This window comes from Rosa rugosa, chromosome 3 (assembly GCF_958449725.1).
Source record: "Rosa rugosa chromosome 3, drRosRugo1.1, whole genome shotgun sequence".
Taxonomy (NCBI): Eukaryota; Viridiplantae; Streptophyta; class Magnoliopsida; order Rosales; family Rosaceae; genus Rosa; species Rosa rugosa.
Window position 1 is genome coordinate 15343229 of NC_084822.1, and position 16637 is coordinate 15359865.

Consider the following 16637-nt stretch of genomic DNA (forward strand, 5'->3'; position numbering starts at 1 on the left):
CAAAGTGCAGACCGTTAGACCCGACCAGAAATTCTGATTCCGGCGTCATCTCGGCCGATCCTTCCGGTTCTGGAAACGTCTCCTCCTCTAGATCACGCCTATACTAGCCTTGAAGGATGATTCAAAGTGTGGAGCAAAAGATCAAGGTTTGAAGTTTAATGGTTGAGGATGATTGGATTTCAAAACGTGATATAGACCAATCTAGGCTGATTCAGACTTAGCTCCAGGTATGGAAGTTGTTTCTCTCTTCATTGTGCACATTCTGGATGGTTTGATTGTTGTGATTTTGAGTTTGGCCAGTAACGGTGAGCCACCTCCTATGGCGGCGCTTTGGCAGTGTTCCAGCCATGTAAGGGGCAGTTTCTGGTATTATTTATCATCTACTCGTCGGTACGAGCATTTGTTAGCCAAATAGCCACCCTCAAGTATAAGGGCCAAGTTATAGTGTAGGGATTGTGAGTAGGGGATATCATACCCAAGGGATTGGAAAACCCACTCTAGCTAAGGAAAACCTAAAGGGTGCTAGATGAATATGCAAATGTACAAATCACAAACGAGGGCACACAAGTGAACCAAAGTTCATGATGAATATATGCAAGATGGTGTAGTGGTTTGATTTTGGTGTTGGAGATGGTTTAAACTCAAATTGACACACAATGAAAACTTGAAATGTAACTAGGCTATGTTAAACTAGATGTGATAGAATGGATGAAAGTTAGAGCTTTAGGTTGTTCACCATAGCCTCCCTTGCATGCATTGATGTTTAAACTATAAGCAAAACAATCCCAAGTATCCAATTACCCTCTTAGCATCCGGATAAGACTACTAAGGCCTAAACTCCTTTGATTTTAACAATTCCCACCGGATAAGTGTGAAACTAACTATCCAAGAACAAGTTATATTACCGGATAAGTATCAATTCCTTGCTCCTAGATGCATAAAGGTTTGAGTTTAGATAATCAAGCAAGCAAACCAATCCTAGGTCTAGGTGATTTTAACTCACTATCCTCACATACACACCTAGTGTGCTATCATGTTATTAATGTTCAAAGTTAGCTACTCTCTAAACATGGTTCATGTAATAACAAATGCAAGGTATTCAAATTAGCTATATTCAAATACAAGCATTCACTTCTTGAATTAGCATGTGAAGATGATCATGGAAATTGCATCAAATAAGATTCAAACATCAATTCATTACAAGTTTGGCTAGGGCTTTCAACCCTAGCCCCAACAATAGACTACTCACACATATCTACATAAACTAGCATCAACATAATGGAAAACATTAAGCTATCAAAGAATAGAGTTTAGAAATGACCAGGGATGATCACAAGTGAAGGATGATGAAGTGATTGATCATGGAAACTTTGTCATGGAGATGATGCGGTGGCTCCTCTTGTGCTCTAGCTTCTTCCTTGAACTCCTTCTTCAAGACTTGAGATGATGATCATGGTTGGTATATGTGAGATTTTATGAGTAGGGATGTAGTTGGGAAATGAAGTGGTGGAGATGGAGGTTTTGTGGAGGAGATGGTAGTGGATTGTGTAGAGAATAGAGAGAAAAAATGATGTAGTGGATAAGTGTGGGTGATGCCTTCTTCCTTGAGAGAATGGGTGCTTAAATAGATGGAGAGAGAGGTGTGAAATGGTGTTAAGAAGCAAAGGAAGCAGCTCACAACTTGCAAGAAGCATGGAGGTGGAGTAGAAAAGTGGTAATAGATCCCAAAATCAAGGGAAAATGGTATGGGAGTGATGGTGTAGGTTGAAGTAGGAAATGATGAGTGAGGGATGGTGATTAAGCCTAAAACATGTTAGATATTCGAGTGTTGATGATGATGGACTTTTGGGTAATAGGGAGTTTTGGTTGAATTAGAACCAAAAGGTTTTGGAATTTGGTTAAGATAGAATGATGGTGAATGGATGTAATGGAATAGATGTTATGGTACTCATCCTTCTTGCTCCTCCATGAATGTGGCCAGAAAATACATGGCACCACCGTGAGTGGTGGTGCGCCGCCAAAAATGGTGGTGCACGGAAAATTTGCCAGAATTTCACTTTTTTCTCCTCTTGTCAAGATTTTCTACAAAACATGGAATTAGATTAGTCAACATTAAATTGGACTTTAGAACAAGTAATTTCCATGTTTTAGGGCACAAATATGTATATGAATTATGATCCAACAGCATTTCGATATATAATACGAAATTTTTGGAGATCGTATGAGCATGTTAGGGTTTTTGTGATTTTGGACCGTTCGATTATTTGATCCGTGAGGATTCGAGCGTTCGATCGACTTGTGGTTTTGACATATCGATCGTAAAAGTATTCCAGAGACTTTGGGTGATCTCAGATGAGGTTTCGCCTCGATTGGCGTTACTTTTGGGTTATAGTTCGATTTGGGGATTCGAACTTTAATCGCTTGCTTTGAAATTAGATGCTTTCATACCACAAGTGGTATGAAGATGTGACTTTGATGTGATTAGGTACGTGAAAAGTGTGCTGAGTGGATTGCGGCGATTAGTGCTTATCTCGATTTTTGTGTGAAGACGCAGCGGGATTCAGAGGTGAGTAATCTCACAATGTTCATTTACGAACGGAGTTACCTTTATCGTTTTGGGAGTTATTTAGTTAACTGCAAACTATAGTTGGTATTAGTGACATTCCTGAGTGAATGACTGCGTGTATATATATATATATATATATATATATTTATATTTACGTGAAATATATATGTTCTTATGAGTGTGATATGTGATGAAAACAATATGCATGATGTTGTTGACATTATTGTTTTGAGATGTGATTTTTCGGGAAACAATATATTTTGGAAATGATGATTTCTATTGTTTTGAAAAGTATTGAGATTTGTGTAACATTTTGGGTCCAGTGCGACTCGCTTAATGTTTTAATCTTGTCATAGACGGTGAGCAAGATTGGAAAATCTTTGAGTAGATTTGTGGAACATTTTGGGTCTAGTGCGACTAGCTTAATGTTTTGATCTTTGTCACAGATGGTGATCAAGATTGAGTCACAGATGATGACTGGGATTAGGTCACAGATGGTGATCGTAATCGGTGTAACATTTTTAAGTCCAGCGCGACTTCTTTAAAATGTTTTGATCTGTGGAGATCGGTGTCTAAAGATCAGATGGGTCTGTTCAGATGTCACAGATGGTGACAAAGGCATGTTATCGGGAACCACGCCTTTGGCCGGGCGAGTGGTTACGATCAATTAAACCTCTAGTCTGTCTGCCGAGGATACTTCATGGGGGTAACTATGGATTACCGGAGACTCATGAGTACGGGTTTTAAAAGAGAGTCTTGAGAGTAGTCTTTCTTTTATCGTCCATGAGGGACTTTCACTTTCATATTTGAATTGTTGAGATTTCAGTAAATATGATTTTCCACGGAGTGACACGTGTTTTCTTTGGAGAAAAGGTTGTTGAGTTTTTGGAAAGAAAACAATGAGTGAGTTGCTTGGGTGAGTTGTTTTTTCAAGTAGATTTGAGTGGAATTATCGCGATTTGTGTGAGTTGCTTCCTCAAGTAGATTTGAGTGGATTTATTACAGATTGTGTGATTTTGTAATTTGCTTTCGAGCGTGAAAATGATTTCATACATTACTTGATGTAGTTTTGTTTTGAACTAAGATCATGAAGTTGAATGCTGATTTGACGTTTGAGCATATAGATTTTGTCACGAGTGGACTTACTGATGCATGCTATTGAATGGTGAGAAATTAAAAGTTGATGCTGTGATATATGCTTATTGACTGTTAGGTTGAGAGGACTTGAGCTTGTGTTCTGTTTCCGTTTTTGAGTTTACTCATACAAGCTTGCAAAAGCTTACCGAGTTTGTGTTTGCAACCCGGTGCACTATTCCATGGCGTAGAGATTTATCCTGCAGGTTAGGGTGAGCATGGTTGAAGTCATAGAACTTCCTTGCTGTTGCAGTGGTAGGTTTACTACCTAATTGTGCTACGCACTTATTAGTCCTCCGCTGTGTAATGAGTGTATTGTGTGCAGTTACTTATTGAATTGATGTTTCAATTTAATTTGTAAACTTTTGCTTAATGTAATATGTGACTCTAAAGAACGAGTCTGTATTCACATTGTGGGTTCGGGACATCATTGGTGGCCTTGTTTAAAGGAAAATTTCACAGCTATTTAGTATTGGTGTCTGAACCATCACGCCCGGTGCTTTGTATTTGTTGTAATTGTATTTCTTTTTGTGTTTGAAATTCGGGGCGTGACAGCTGCAAAGTACTATATCTACATTAATACATGTTTCCATAAGCCACAATACATCAATTTCATGTTTATGTTTTGTACTTATAGCTTCCTTGACTTGCTGCCATTACATTTTGCAAAAGTACCAAAATTTCCAGCAAATGCTTAGCTATTTTTGCTTCTTCTTCTTGAGTTTTCTTTGGCTGGAAGTTTTGTTAAAACCTGCAACACATGCACAGAAACAGATTAGACAAAAATAAAAGTAAAAAAAAAAAAAATTCTGGAATACTATGTTTTGTCTAACTGATGTATCACCTAGTAGCTTGAGGGAAGCACATGCTTATATACTTCCAACCACAAATAAAAGTCTGCAGAGATAGATCTAATTGTGTGCTGCAAAGTGGCTGCTCTTAGAGCAGTTTAAAACTTGGGCAGCAAGCTCAAAACAGGAGCTGGTAGTTTGGGATAATCTTCAAGTGATTTTTTCTGGCAGGAGCTGGCAATAAGCTACTCTCAGGTGTTTATCTAGCTGACTAAGCTAAGCTAGAGTAAACATGTGGTGGCTAGTCTACCTATAGGTTCTAATTATTACATCTTCTAGTATAAAAGAGGTCTTTACCTGCAATAAGAAAACACAAGTTGGAAAACAGAACAGAAAACAATTTAGAGATTCTGGAAACAGCAAAGTCTAGAAACAAGTTGTTAGAGGTCTGGAAACAAAGCTCCAACTTTACTAAACCAGGTTTAAGGTAGGGGAAGTTTTGGGGAATCTCAAGTATGATTTTATATATCTATTTATATGTTTTTGAATGATATTTGCTGCTGATCAGAATGTTTATGATATGTAAAATATATGCTAGTTCATCATCATATTTTTTTTTTGTATTAGCTTGAAGAAAGAATGAAAGTAGTTGTATAGTTGAGTCTAACACTCGTAAGGAACCAGCAATGTCAGCCTATTGTATATACACTTGGGGAGAGAAGCCCCTTCAATTACTATTGATAAAATGATCTTATGTTTGGGCAAGAGGACACTGATGACCATGATTAGTACAAGATCACTAACAACTGGAAATTGAGTCATTTTATGTTTTACGCCATCATTACATTATATGTATGAGGTTTGCTCTACTGAGCTTTGAGCTCACCCCTTTTATGAAATTGTGCAGATGATACTTTTGAGGGTTAGAACTTAAATTCTAGAAATCAGGATCTAGGAGAAGGAGAAATAAACTACTAGCTTGCTATTTTGTTTATCTTTGTACAATAGCTAGCTTTCATTTTTCTTGTAAGAGCAAACCTATGTAAAATCCTGGTTCTACCCCTCCCTAATAAGGCCTCGTTTGGTTCACGGAATGGAAAAGTTGGGAAGGGAAACTTTATCCTTTCTTGTGTTTGGCACACCCAAGGGAAGAAACAATTTTCCTACATGAAGGAAAAATAGGGGGGAAAATGAATCCTCCCACACCCTATGGGATTCATTTTCCCTTATATTTTTCCTGTATTAATTACAAATTAATTGTCTACTTTAAATATTATTTTAATGATTGTTATTACCAAATTATCCAAAAAACTTTTTAATCTTGAATTGTTTATGTTTTGATAATAAGGATATTATTGGAAAACTGATGTTACCTACTTTCCTATTCATGCACAAACCAAACATCGAATAGGAAAGGTAAAATACATTTTTAGATTACTTTCCCGATGTTTTCAAATATTAGTAGGGAAACTAGTGGGAAACTTATTTTCCCATGCTCATGGGAAAGTCCAAGACACCAATTTCCTTTCCGTCAACCAAACGAGTCTTTCTTACAGAAGACTATAGTTCAAACTACTCAAAACAAAGTCACAAAAGTGACTACTGTACCTACTGAACAGCAGTTAAAAATCTAACTAATTACTTAAGCCAAAATACTCTAAAATTACAAAAAATTACATGAGTATACTAGACAACAGAGGCACTACCGCAAAACGTTTGGGAATTTTTGAAGTTGATTTGATATGAAAGTTGTTGAAAACAAAAATAAACGAAAAAGAGAACTGAAGGTAAGGACATAAAAACTAGCTTTTTTTTTTAAGAGAAATGAATAACAAAACTAGCTAGGAGTGCTTCCACCACTAAACAATCATAACATGGATAATTTAATCTAATCTAAATACAAAAACTTGGATGACTACGCTCACGGTAAGCCTAGGGTGTTAAGGTCAAACCGTATTACATTTTCTTGCTTGCCTTGCTATGTGAAGGGTGTTATCAATCATAGCTTTATTCCTAATTAATTAACCTTGGAGGGTGTTACCTAAAGCCTAATAACATTAATCATAGAGTTCTAAAAACGTTTGAATCGATAGCAAAAAGCCTAGCACAAAGTGTTGGATACTAGGTCATTAGGAACTTGGTTTACACAAACAGGGTTGAGTTGTTTGGTTGTTTCTTGTAAAACATGCACCGATAAGGTGGTTGTCTACATGCTTCAGATAATAGATCAAAAATATGCTTCTACATAGGCCTTTATAGAGAATAAATAAAGAATCATCAATGGGAAACTAGTAAACCAAATTTGTTTCAACTGTAAGTATTTAGAAAAAGAAATAATAATCATCCTACAGAAATCATGTTTAGGGTTTCCACAACTCCTAACCTAAGAAATTAGTTAACATAATAAAAAAAAACATAATAAAAAAAAATGGGAAGAAGAAGTCGCAACAAAGCTATGCGCCAGAGAGAGAGAGAGAGAGTTCTAAGTTGATGCATATGAATGCGTTTTATATGCAAAGAGGTAGCCTTCTTCTTTCTTGTTGTGCAGGAAATCCAAATCCTAAAAGCATTAGGGTTAGTGTGCTTATGTAAAATTTTCCTATTAGCTCTTGTACTTGATGACTCATTCCAACCATCCACATTGCGTTGTTTGTCCATATTAAGTTGGAATATTCTGTATTAATCATTGTGCTTCTAGGTGTGATTTGGGCCTCGAGACATAAATTTCCATTAATACTCAGATTCACGCGTAGTTTGACCTTCTTATACCAAATCAGCCATAACTTATTCTAGAAAAATGATATTCATGCACCTTAAACAGCTCTAGAAACTAAACATGTTAGGCTTTCCATTAATATAAATATCATTATTTGGTTCATTCTGAGATGCTCTCAGTGCTCTGTCGAAGTCAATTGATCTGCACAGGCAGACTTGTCGATTTTGCCTTTCAATCCCTATTTTGCTTATTTTCTTCTTCTTTCCTCCAAAATACCTACTAAAAATAGAAAAAGAAGTAAATTGCTGGAAAATACAATAAACTAACAAATATAATATAGAGAATAACATTAATAACGTCTCATATTATGCTCTCATCAGTATTTTACCTTTGTCAACCTTTTTCATTTGTAATATAGATTCGATTTCAAGCCCTTTATTTTATTTTATTTTGTTCTCGATATGCAGCTTTTTTTTTTCATCCTAGACCGTTTATGCGCAGCGATCTAGGTCGAAGGAGATCGAGGTCAAGGGTTCTGGGCAGCGATCTCACCTGCAACTTCAAGGTTCTGGGTAGCGCTGCAAACTGGTCGCCGGCGACTCCACCCGACTGCAGAGTGGTCCGGGATGCCCCTGGCCTCCGTCCGGCAAGAGGTGCTACACCGTCGACGCTTGATCGAGCAGAAATCCCGGACGTTCGCACTTTAGCAATAGTGCGGACGTCCTCTTCAGGACGCCTCTGTATATATATATATATATATATATATATATATATATATATATATATATATATTAGTGTGTGTTGTTATTAACACACCTTAAATCTCTATTCACACACCCTTCCCATTTTTTATTCTTTAAATTCACATTTATTTTGGTAAAATGTCTTAACTAACCTTCTTTTGCAATTTTCTTTCCCATTCTCTAATACAAATTCAATTGTTCTTCACACCAAAATGTCTCAAGTCCAGAAGATATCCAATGCTATCGCACTTGTTCATTTTTGGTTTTGGTTAATCACTCGTTCATTTTTTATTTTACCCTAATCCTTTTGCTTCAACAAAATTTGATCAATTAATTTTTAAATCTAAGCCCATAATTGGACAACCATTGTTTCTCTTCTATTCTTTTACCACCTCTTTCTCTTCTGTTCTTTTAAACCTCTATTTGTCATAACAAACTTGGGACATATAGAGTCTTGAGGGATATATTTTTTTTTTTGGAGGGGGGGGGTCCAATTATGGGCTTAGATTTAGAAAATAATTGATCGAATTTTGTTGGAGCAAAATGATTAGGGTAGAATAAAAAATGAACGAGATCAAAACCACAAATGAACAAGTGCAATAGCATTGCATGTTTTCTGGATTTGAGGAATTTTGGTTTGAAGATCAGTTGAATTTGTATTAGAATGTGAAAGAAAATGTAAAAGAAGGTTAGTAAGACATTTTACCAAAATAATTATCAATTTAAAGAAGAAAAAAATGAGAGGGGTGTGTGAATAGAGATTTAAGGTGTGTTAATAACAATACCCTATATTATATATATTCAAAATTGTCCTATTCGAAACCTAGTTTTGGTCGATCATTAATTGTCATTTAGAATTTCAATTAATCTAGGTAGCTAGTTGGTATGCACGTATACTAGGAAGCCTATTAGTTAAACACCTTCCCAGTTTTGTTTCCCATATTCTAAACAAAGCCCAAACCCATGCTTGAGGTAGCCTCTACTAGTACCGGACTCCCCTGCAGAAGGATCCAACAATTAAACAACATTTGCTGTCTTCAGAAACCTTGGCTTTTCTTTTCTGAAACTACGTACCTCGGAAGGGCTTGCATATTAGAGATACATTAGGCCACAACAGTGGCTATAATGTCGTAAATTTCTGGCCGAGTTGTGGTTACTATCGATTAGAAGCAGTCGCGGAGCCAGGATTTTGAATATACTGGGGCAGAAAAAAAAAAATACTAATAATAATTTCAAAACATAATTTTTTTAAAAATAAAGGCTATATCAATTACATAAGTAAACGTCCTTGATGAGATTTTATATTTGGAAATCGTTTCATATTAGTCTCATCATCTATACTAGTAAAAGCATCATTTATACTAGTAAAAGCGTCTTTCTATATAAAATCAAGCAAATACTCTTTTTAGGAGAACTATATTTTTATACATGAATGAAGAAAATAGGTGCAGTGAAGAAAAAGAAAAAACAGCTGTGACTATACAAAAAAAATTAGCTCAAAACCCCTTTTATTAGTATTATATAGACATATGTAGACATAAATTACCAATACTATATTATATTTTAATGATAATAGACTTGCACAAGTCACTGAGCACTAGAACTCCTTAGGGCATCTCCAACAGACTACTTATTTCAAAATAAATTTAATATTTTGCTAATTTTAGGCTAAAATTCTACTCCAGCAGAATACCTAAACAAAAATAAATTGAACTTTTGCAAAATTCTCTAGCTATATTTAGCTAGAGATGGGAGAGAATTTAACTAAAACCTAAATTTAACTTGGGATTTAGGTATTCTGCTGGAGCATAACTCAATAGCTAACTAGTTATATTTTACTTTTAGCTATTTTTATCTATGAATATAAGTATTACTGTTGGAGATGCTCTTAGGCCATCTCCTGTAATTGGGTCTAAAGGGCAATTCCCTAAATTGTAACCCTTTTTTGATCTCCAACAACAACCAAGAAAAGGGCTAAAGGGCCATAAAAGGACCAAAAGGCTTAGAAGAGGGCCAAATGTAGCTCTTTGGCTAGCCCAGGCCAAATTTAAAAGGATCAAATGAACGGCTATGATTACATGCAACAACTAGTTAGTTATTTTTTTTTAATTTTTTTTTTTATCAAAACGGTAAAATTTTTCAAAATCTCATTTTCCCTGTAAACAAATACATCATTTCTCTATTATTTCACACCTTCTATTTTCCTTTTATCATTCACCTCAACATCGATATTTTATCTTGTCGAAATTTTGCATGTTAGAAAAAATATTTACATCTAAAAATATAATCTAGTTTAGAATAATTACAACTAATAAGATCATAAATTAAAAAAAAAATCAAACAATAATAAAATATTAGAAATAGCTAAAATTTGGTCTTGCATTGCTAGAGATCATTTATTAAACAATTATATTTTGAGGGCTAAAATTTAGACCCGGACCCAATATAGCCCTCCATTACTGGAGATGGCCTTAATTTTAAGGAGGTTCTCTATTTGATAATCATTGTTCTCCATTTGATAAAAGTGTCCAACTATGATATTTACATCTTTGACCACTCAATTACAATAACCACAATAAGTGTGGTCATAAGTTGTAATTTTAGTTCTACTAGTTGTAATTTATTGTTTTGACAATATTTGTTACATATTTCTGAACAATATTGCATATCAAGATAGAACGTGTAGTTAATATGGTAAATTTTATTTTTAAAAATGACACATGTCAACATTTAAGTGGATAACCTGTTAATCAGTTCAATAGATTTCCACTATATTAATTTATTAAAAAAATAATAATAAAGGTATGACATACATCAAGGTACTCTAAACGACCTTCCATTTTGCAATAACACAACTAGTAAAACACAAATCAAAGGCATGGTTTTTTATTTTTTTTTTAAATAGTAAGCAAGTTGCATGCAAATTAATGCTCAAGTCCACCATGTATGTCAAAATAGATCAGTTTGAGGAAAACCGAAGGAAAAAAATATATAGCTTAGTTACCAATAAAACAAGTAGAACATGTAACTATGTAAGATGAGCAGGCTCCAAGAAGCAAATATGACGCATTTTCTCTCCAATTAATTTGCTTGATGACTAGCTTCTGTTCTTCTATAAGGTTAATTAGCCAGGAAGGAAGCTCAATAATATTATGATCTCTCTTTGGGATGAGAGTACTTTGACAATGCAATTGGAGTCCTTTGATATCTATTATTAATTGCACACATAATGCTATTACAGAATTATTCTTCTCTGATATCTTACAGTACTTGATACATGCATGTATTTCAAAATGCATTGTACGGACTTTACATCATCAGTAAATTTTCAAATCTTTTTTTAATCAATAAATTTCTAAAATTGAAAATAAAAAATCCTACACCATCAATACATTTAATATAGTTTCTATTCCCATTGACTTTTATTTGGACAAAGATGTAATGAGGTCGATCATATGCGACCCTTCCTCCCTGAATTAGAGCAAGTTCACCCTTTGGGTTAATAGGTCAAGGTTACTAGGTCACTGGGTCAATATACTGTTCACTACCACTGGACATCTGTTCCCGACCGTTGTGTTTGGGTCACTGGGTTAGTTACTATTTATTGAATATTCTATTAATTTATTTAGTGTAAATGAGAAATATATGATGTAAATAAATAGTAGGGATGAACATTTTGGGTGTGGGAGGTAAAATAGAAGGTGAAGTATTTATAGAAAATTTCCTACCATTGTAATCTAACAATTATTATTTGTACATTTTTTTTTCACTTTCCCAAACCTGGCAAGCTTCCTCATTAATAATAATAATAATAATAAAAATGCTTTCTCTGACTCTTGCAAGAGAGAATTTGCGGCGGCGGCGCTGTACCTTTGACTGGGAATGATGTTTCATCTCTCTCTCATCTATATATGGATCAGAGATGACGACGGTTTTGATCGTCGGGATCTCTTAGTTTTGGACCGGAAGCTTTCGGTGTCAGGTCTCGGGCTTGGAAATTCGAAGGGGTCTCAATCGATGAGGCGGTAGAGGCGACAAAGCAAGGCTTCTCACTTTCCTTCTTGCCGGCTTCGGGTGGGACTCAGCAAGGCGAAAATTTCACCTTCTGTTTTTCTGTCGCGTCGCGTGTTGGCGTTGGTGGTGAAGAGGAGACTTGGGTTACCGAAGTTGAGCCTGTGGGCTCGACTCATTTTGATAGAGTAGTTACAGGCGAAGACAAGCTTGTTGACGGCCTTAATCTAGAGGCTGGGGTGGACACCGGCGGAGGCAAGGTTGTTGTCGGCGGTGGATGCTGCAAGAAGGTTGGTGGTGGCTATGCTATGGTGGTTTCTACTAAGGTTTCTCCCATTTGGGCTTTCAAATGGGCTGCTATGGATGTGGGCCTCTCTATTGGTTTTTGGATTGGGCTGCTTCAAGTCCAAAAGACCAGTAGGGCTTTTCTGGTTGGTGGGGATGCTGAAACTGATATGATGGAGGAGTTACCAAAAGGTGGTGGAGCTATGCGGGAGATGCAGGAGCATCTTCCTCTACTAGCAATATTTAAATTTCATTTGGATCACAAAATCTAGTTGCTCGGTTGTTATATTTATTTAAACTGGTTCTGAGTTTTCTAGGTTTTGTTAAAATAAATGTGCGTGAACTTCCTTAAAAGGTGGGTATACCCGGGAGTGCGAGGTTTTGTTTTCTCTAGAATAGGTCTTTTTTGAAGAAACTAGAATAGGTATTTTAGTCCTAAATGACAGCTCTTTCTGTCGGCCCCTCAAGGGTGTGTTTCTGGCACTACTTGCTAAATATTATAAAATTGGATGACCTATTTCGATTCAAAAAAAAAAAACTTCCTCATTAATTATAAACCTTCAGATCTGTTTAATTATCAAAACCAACAGTCCAGATTAATTACGTTGGTTTCAAAATCAAAGCAGCCCAATGGCTACAAGACACGTCAGCTGGGCCACGCTGGAGGCCCAGGTCAGCTACTGTTTTCTTGCCCCAAGCCCGGTGGAAGCTTGAAATGCAATTTTTCACTGACCTGGGTCAGGAAATGAGCTGGTGCCATATATAGCAAAAACAAGCCCGGTGGACTTGCTCTTATAATCTCCGCTTTTTTATCTCCAGTTAATTGATTTGCTTGATGACCGAACTATGTAACTGATAGAAAAAGGAATAAGATTAGAGGATATAGCTTTGATTAGTTATGCTCTTCGTTTTCATTTCGAAAGAGAAATATGGACCTTTGTGTTAAAGAGAAAATGGACTGTTAGTAATCAATCCTATATATCAAACGTTAAAACATCAGAACCAAGGAAGCAAATGATTGAATTGTAGGCAGTTTGGCGGTTTCCACCTATATTGGACATGAAATATATTTATTTGTCCAGTTTGATGAAGTGCACTATGCGCAGGCGCCCAACTAACTCTAATGTTATAAGCAATACTTCACCGATAATTGAATTTATTACAAAATTTGCTAACAATTACTTCACTATATCTCAAATAGCCAGCCCATTGCCTTCATTTGTGCAGTTTATAATCAAGATATCATCATGCCAAGATTCGTGAGATTCAAAAATGTATCCTTCAATACTATCTGATAGTGGGATAGTTGAAATTTTATAGTCATACATAGCAATCCTACTTGGGTTTCTTCAATTATTGATCTTAATTATCATCAATCGTGCGTACGTATCTACCTTCCCACTAACATTAGTCAGCTGCTTATGAGCATAATTAAGCTAGAAGACTAGTTAGAATATGGAGTCAAACGTTCAAATCCAGTCCTAATTTGATTACTTTTTTCCATATCCAGATTGTAGAAACATCATGAACAAGTAGAAACAAATCATGGTGTTATTGATTCCTAATTGAACAATTTTTAGGTCCCCTAGGGTGAATGAGCATATTCACCCTCTCTTGTGATTAACGCATAATAACTTTATAATTTTCTAATCCAACAATTCATGTTGTATAACGTAATATAAAGATTAGCTTTGTAAAAAATCAATTAAATTGAAGACCTTTTAGTTATTCATTTCTACGAAATACATGTGTTGGTATACATATACCTCCTAGGCACAAGTATCGGAAGCACAAGACTCATATCGCCGATACAAAAGGAAAGCCCCCAGCTGAGGGTCCTGATACCCCTCTAGACGATATCGGGAACTCCGATCGTCCCACACCAAAAGAAACGGAACCAAGCTTCCACAAATCTGCTACATTAAGGTCATCTCCAACAACCCAAAGAGGTAACTGTTTACTATCGCATTCCATTATCATTATCTTATATCGATACTGACTTAGGCATCGGAGCGTTGAAGGCCGGCACACCCGTCTTCCCTCTGACCTTCGTCTGTTTTGCAGATAAGCGAGACCGATTGCGATAGTTGCAGACCAAGAACATCTCGTGATTTAGCTGGATCAGACCCCTATCGAGATAGCTGAAACAACATGAACGGTTCATCATAGTAATAGTAAGTGTTGTTGGAACCATCTATTTGTTTGATTCAATTAGATAATTAAACAATTTCAGATTCGATTGATTTTTTTATAGAGATTATCTTTAAAGGATAATTTAAGGTATAGACCGTTTGATTATAAATTTTTTAAGTAAAAGTATGTTAATCGACAACGGGATGAATATGCTTGTTCACTCTAGGGGTGAACCTAAAACTTGTCCTTTCTAATTAGATTGCAGTAGTGTTTCGCGAGCAATAGCAATACAAGTCTAGACCGGTTGCGTAACCTTCTGGAATTAGCGCATGGGTCAGATAGCATTTCGCTGTTGATTGCGTTAGGATTTATTAGACTAATGAAGATCGAAACTCTTTTTATTTCTTTGTATGCTTTTGTATTTGCTTGTTATTATTAAAACCAACTGTCGCTCTAATCTATCAACTTTGGTAATCTCTGCTATAGAGCACCTAAAATATCTGTAGGCTATTATTGTTAAAGTATATCTTAATTTGGTCACTACTGATCTGTACCGAGGTGCATCAATAACATATTAAATTATTTGACAAATAAAGTGCTCTTAGATATATAGATCGAGAGAAGTACTTTGTCTTCTATATTTTGAGATCTAGCTTTGTCTAGAAGAATCTCAACGTTAACATGTTTAAAATATAGCCCTAAATGAGTCCTAGTTCATTGTATGAACACTCATCCAACAGCCATAGAAACAATCGGCTTTTTTTCGATGACAGAAACAATTGGCTTTTAAGCACCATATATGTTTTCAAGAATTTCAGTCTTCTGTCTACAGAGACGTGCCAGTGATATGGACAAAGCACAAATATGGACAAATTAATATATTTCATATCCAGTCTATTGTAGCTTTATAAAGTTCATAGCTCAACTGTTTGAAAGTCTCTCACTGGCCATTATCCTCACCGCCCACAATGCATAAATTTGGTCATCATAGCATGAATGAACCTTTTGAATGGCTAAAAAGAAAGTGATAAACATCAAATATGGATTGGTAATTTGCCAGCAACCACTTAGACCATTAAACGTGGAAGACCACAAAGCCAATTGGGAATGACCCCCTCACATATAGAGACCCAGAATTTGTTCATCACTCACATATTAATTTATGTGAGTTGACATCATTGCGTTTGTGTGCCACTTAATAATTAATTGTTGGAATTCAATTTAAACGATAGTGTGTTTGTCTTTTTCCAACCTCAACGCTAAGCACAACGTGATCTGTTATAGATGGTAGAAGATACTAGAGCATATAAAAAATTGGGAAGAAAAGTGGAAGAATTAAAGTACAACTAGAAACTTGCTTAATGATGTAGAAATAAAGTTGACTTCAAAGCTACGACAAAACCACACAAAGTAAATTAGAGGAAAAACGTTGAATAAAGCATTCTAATTACCATTTATGATTTATTTATATCTAACAGAACCAATCAACACATTTTTCTTTTGGGTTGTTCTGACCTAGTTAGACCTTTAAAATTGATATTTGGACCTCCATTTTTTTTAATTATCAATAAAATTTATAAACTCATATAAAAAGACAAATGTGGACAAAGAGAGAAAAATAAAATAAAAAATAAATACTCTTTTTACCTCCCTAATTAATATTACATTCAACTTTTTTTTAGACAATCGCATTAATATAACATTCAATTTTTTTCCAGAATTTCCTTATATTACATATATAACTTTATAATTTACCTAAAATAATTAAGTGAAAATAACTAATTTCTATAGATAGCCCCATCATTTAATACAAAATTAAATTCAAAACAATCTAATTCACTTTAAATTCAGCTCAGTGGTTAGAGCACCCACTACCTATGTACGAAGTCATGGGTTCGAGTCACCATGGGGGCAGAAGTGAAACCCTTTGATCCTCTTTAAAAAAAAGATAAGAAAAAAAAAAGATTTACTTTAAATAAATTCAATAAATTCTCTTCCGATAAAAAAAACTGATTTAAAATTTCCTTAAACTAAATTTATTGAATATTTTGTTGTAGTTATTACTAATTAAGATCCAAGGTAAATTCTTTTAATTAGATTTAATCAATATATATTATTTATTTGAGAACCAAAGTCTTTTCTAGAACAATCCATATTGCAAAACAAACAAAAAAATATGATCTGAATTAAAAGAAAATATTCATAATTGTCTACTTGTCCGGCCCCTCCAAGAATCACTTTTTGGTTTCGTCACTGAA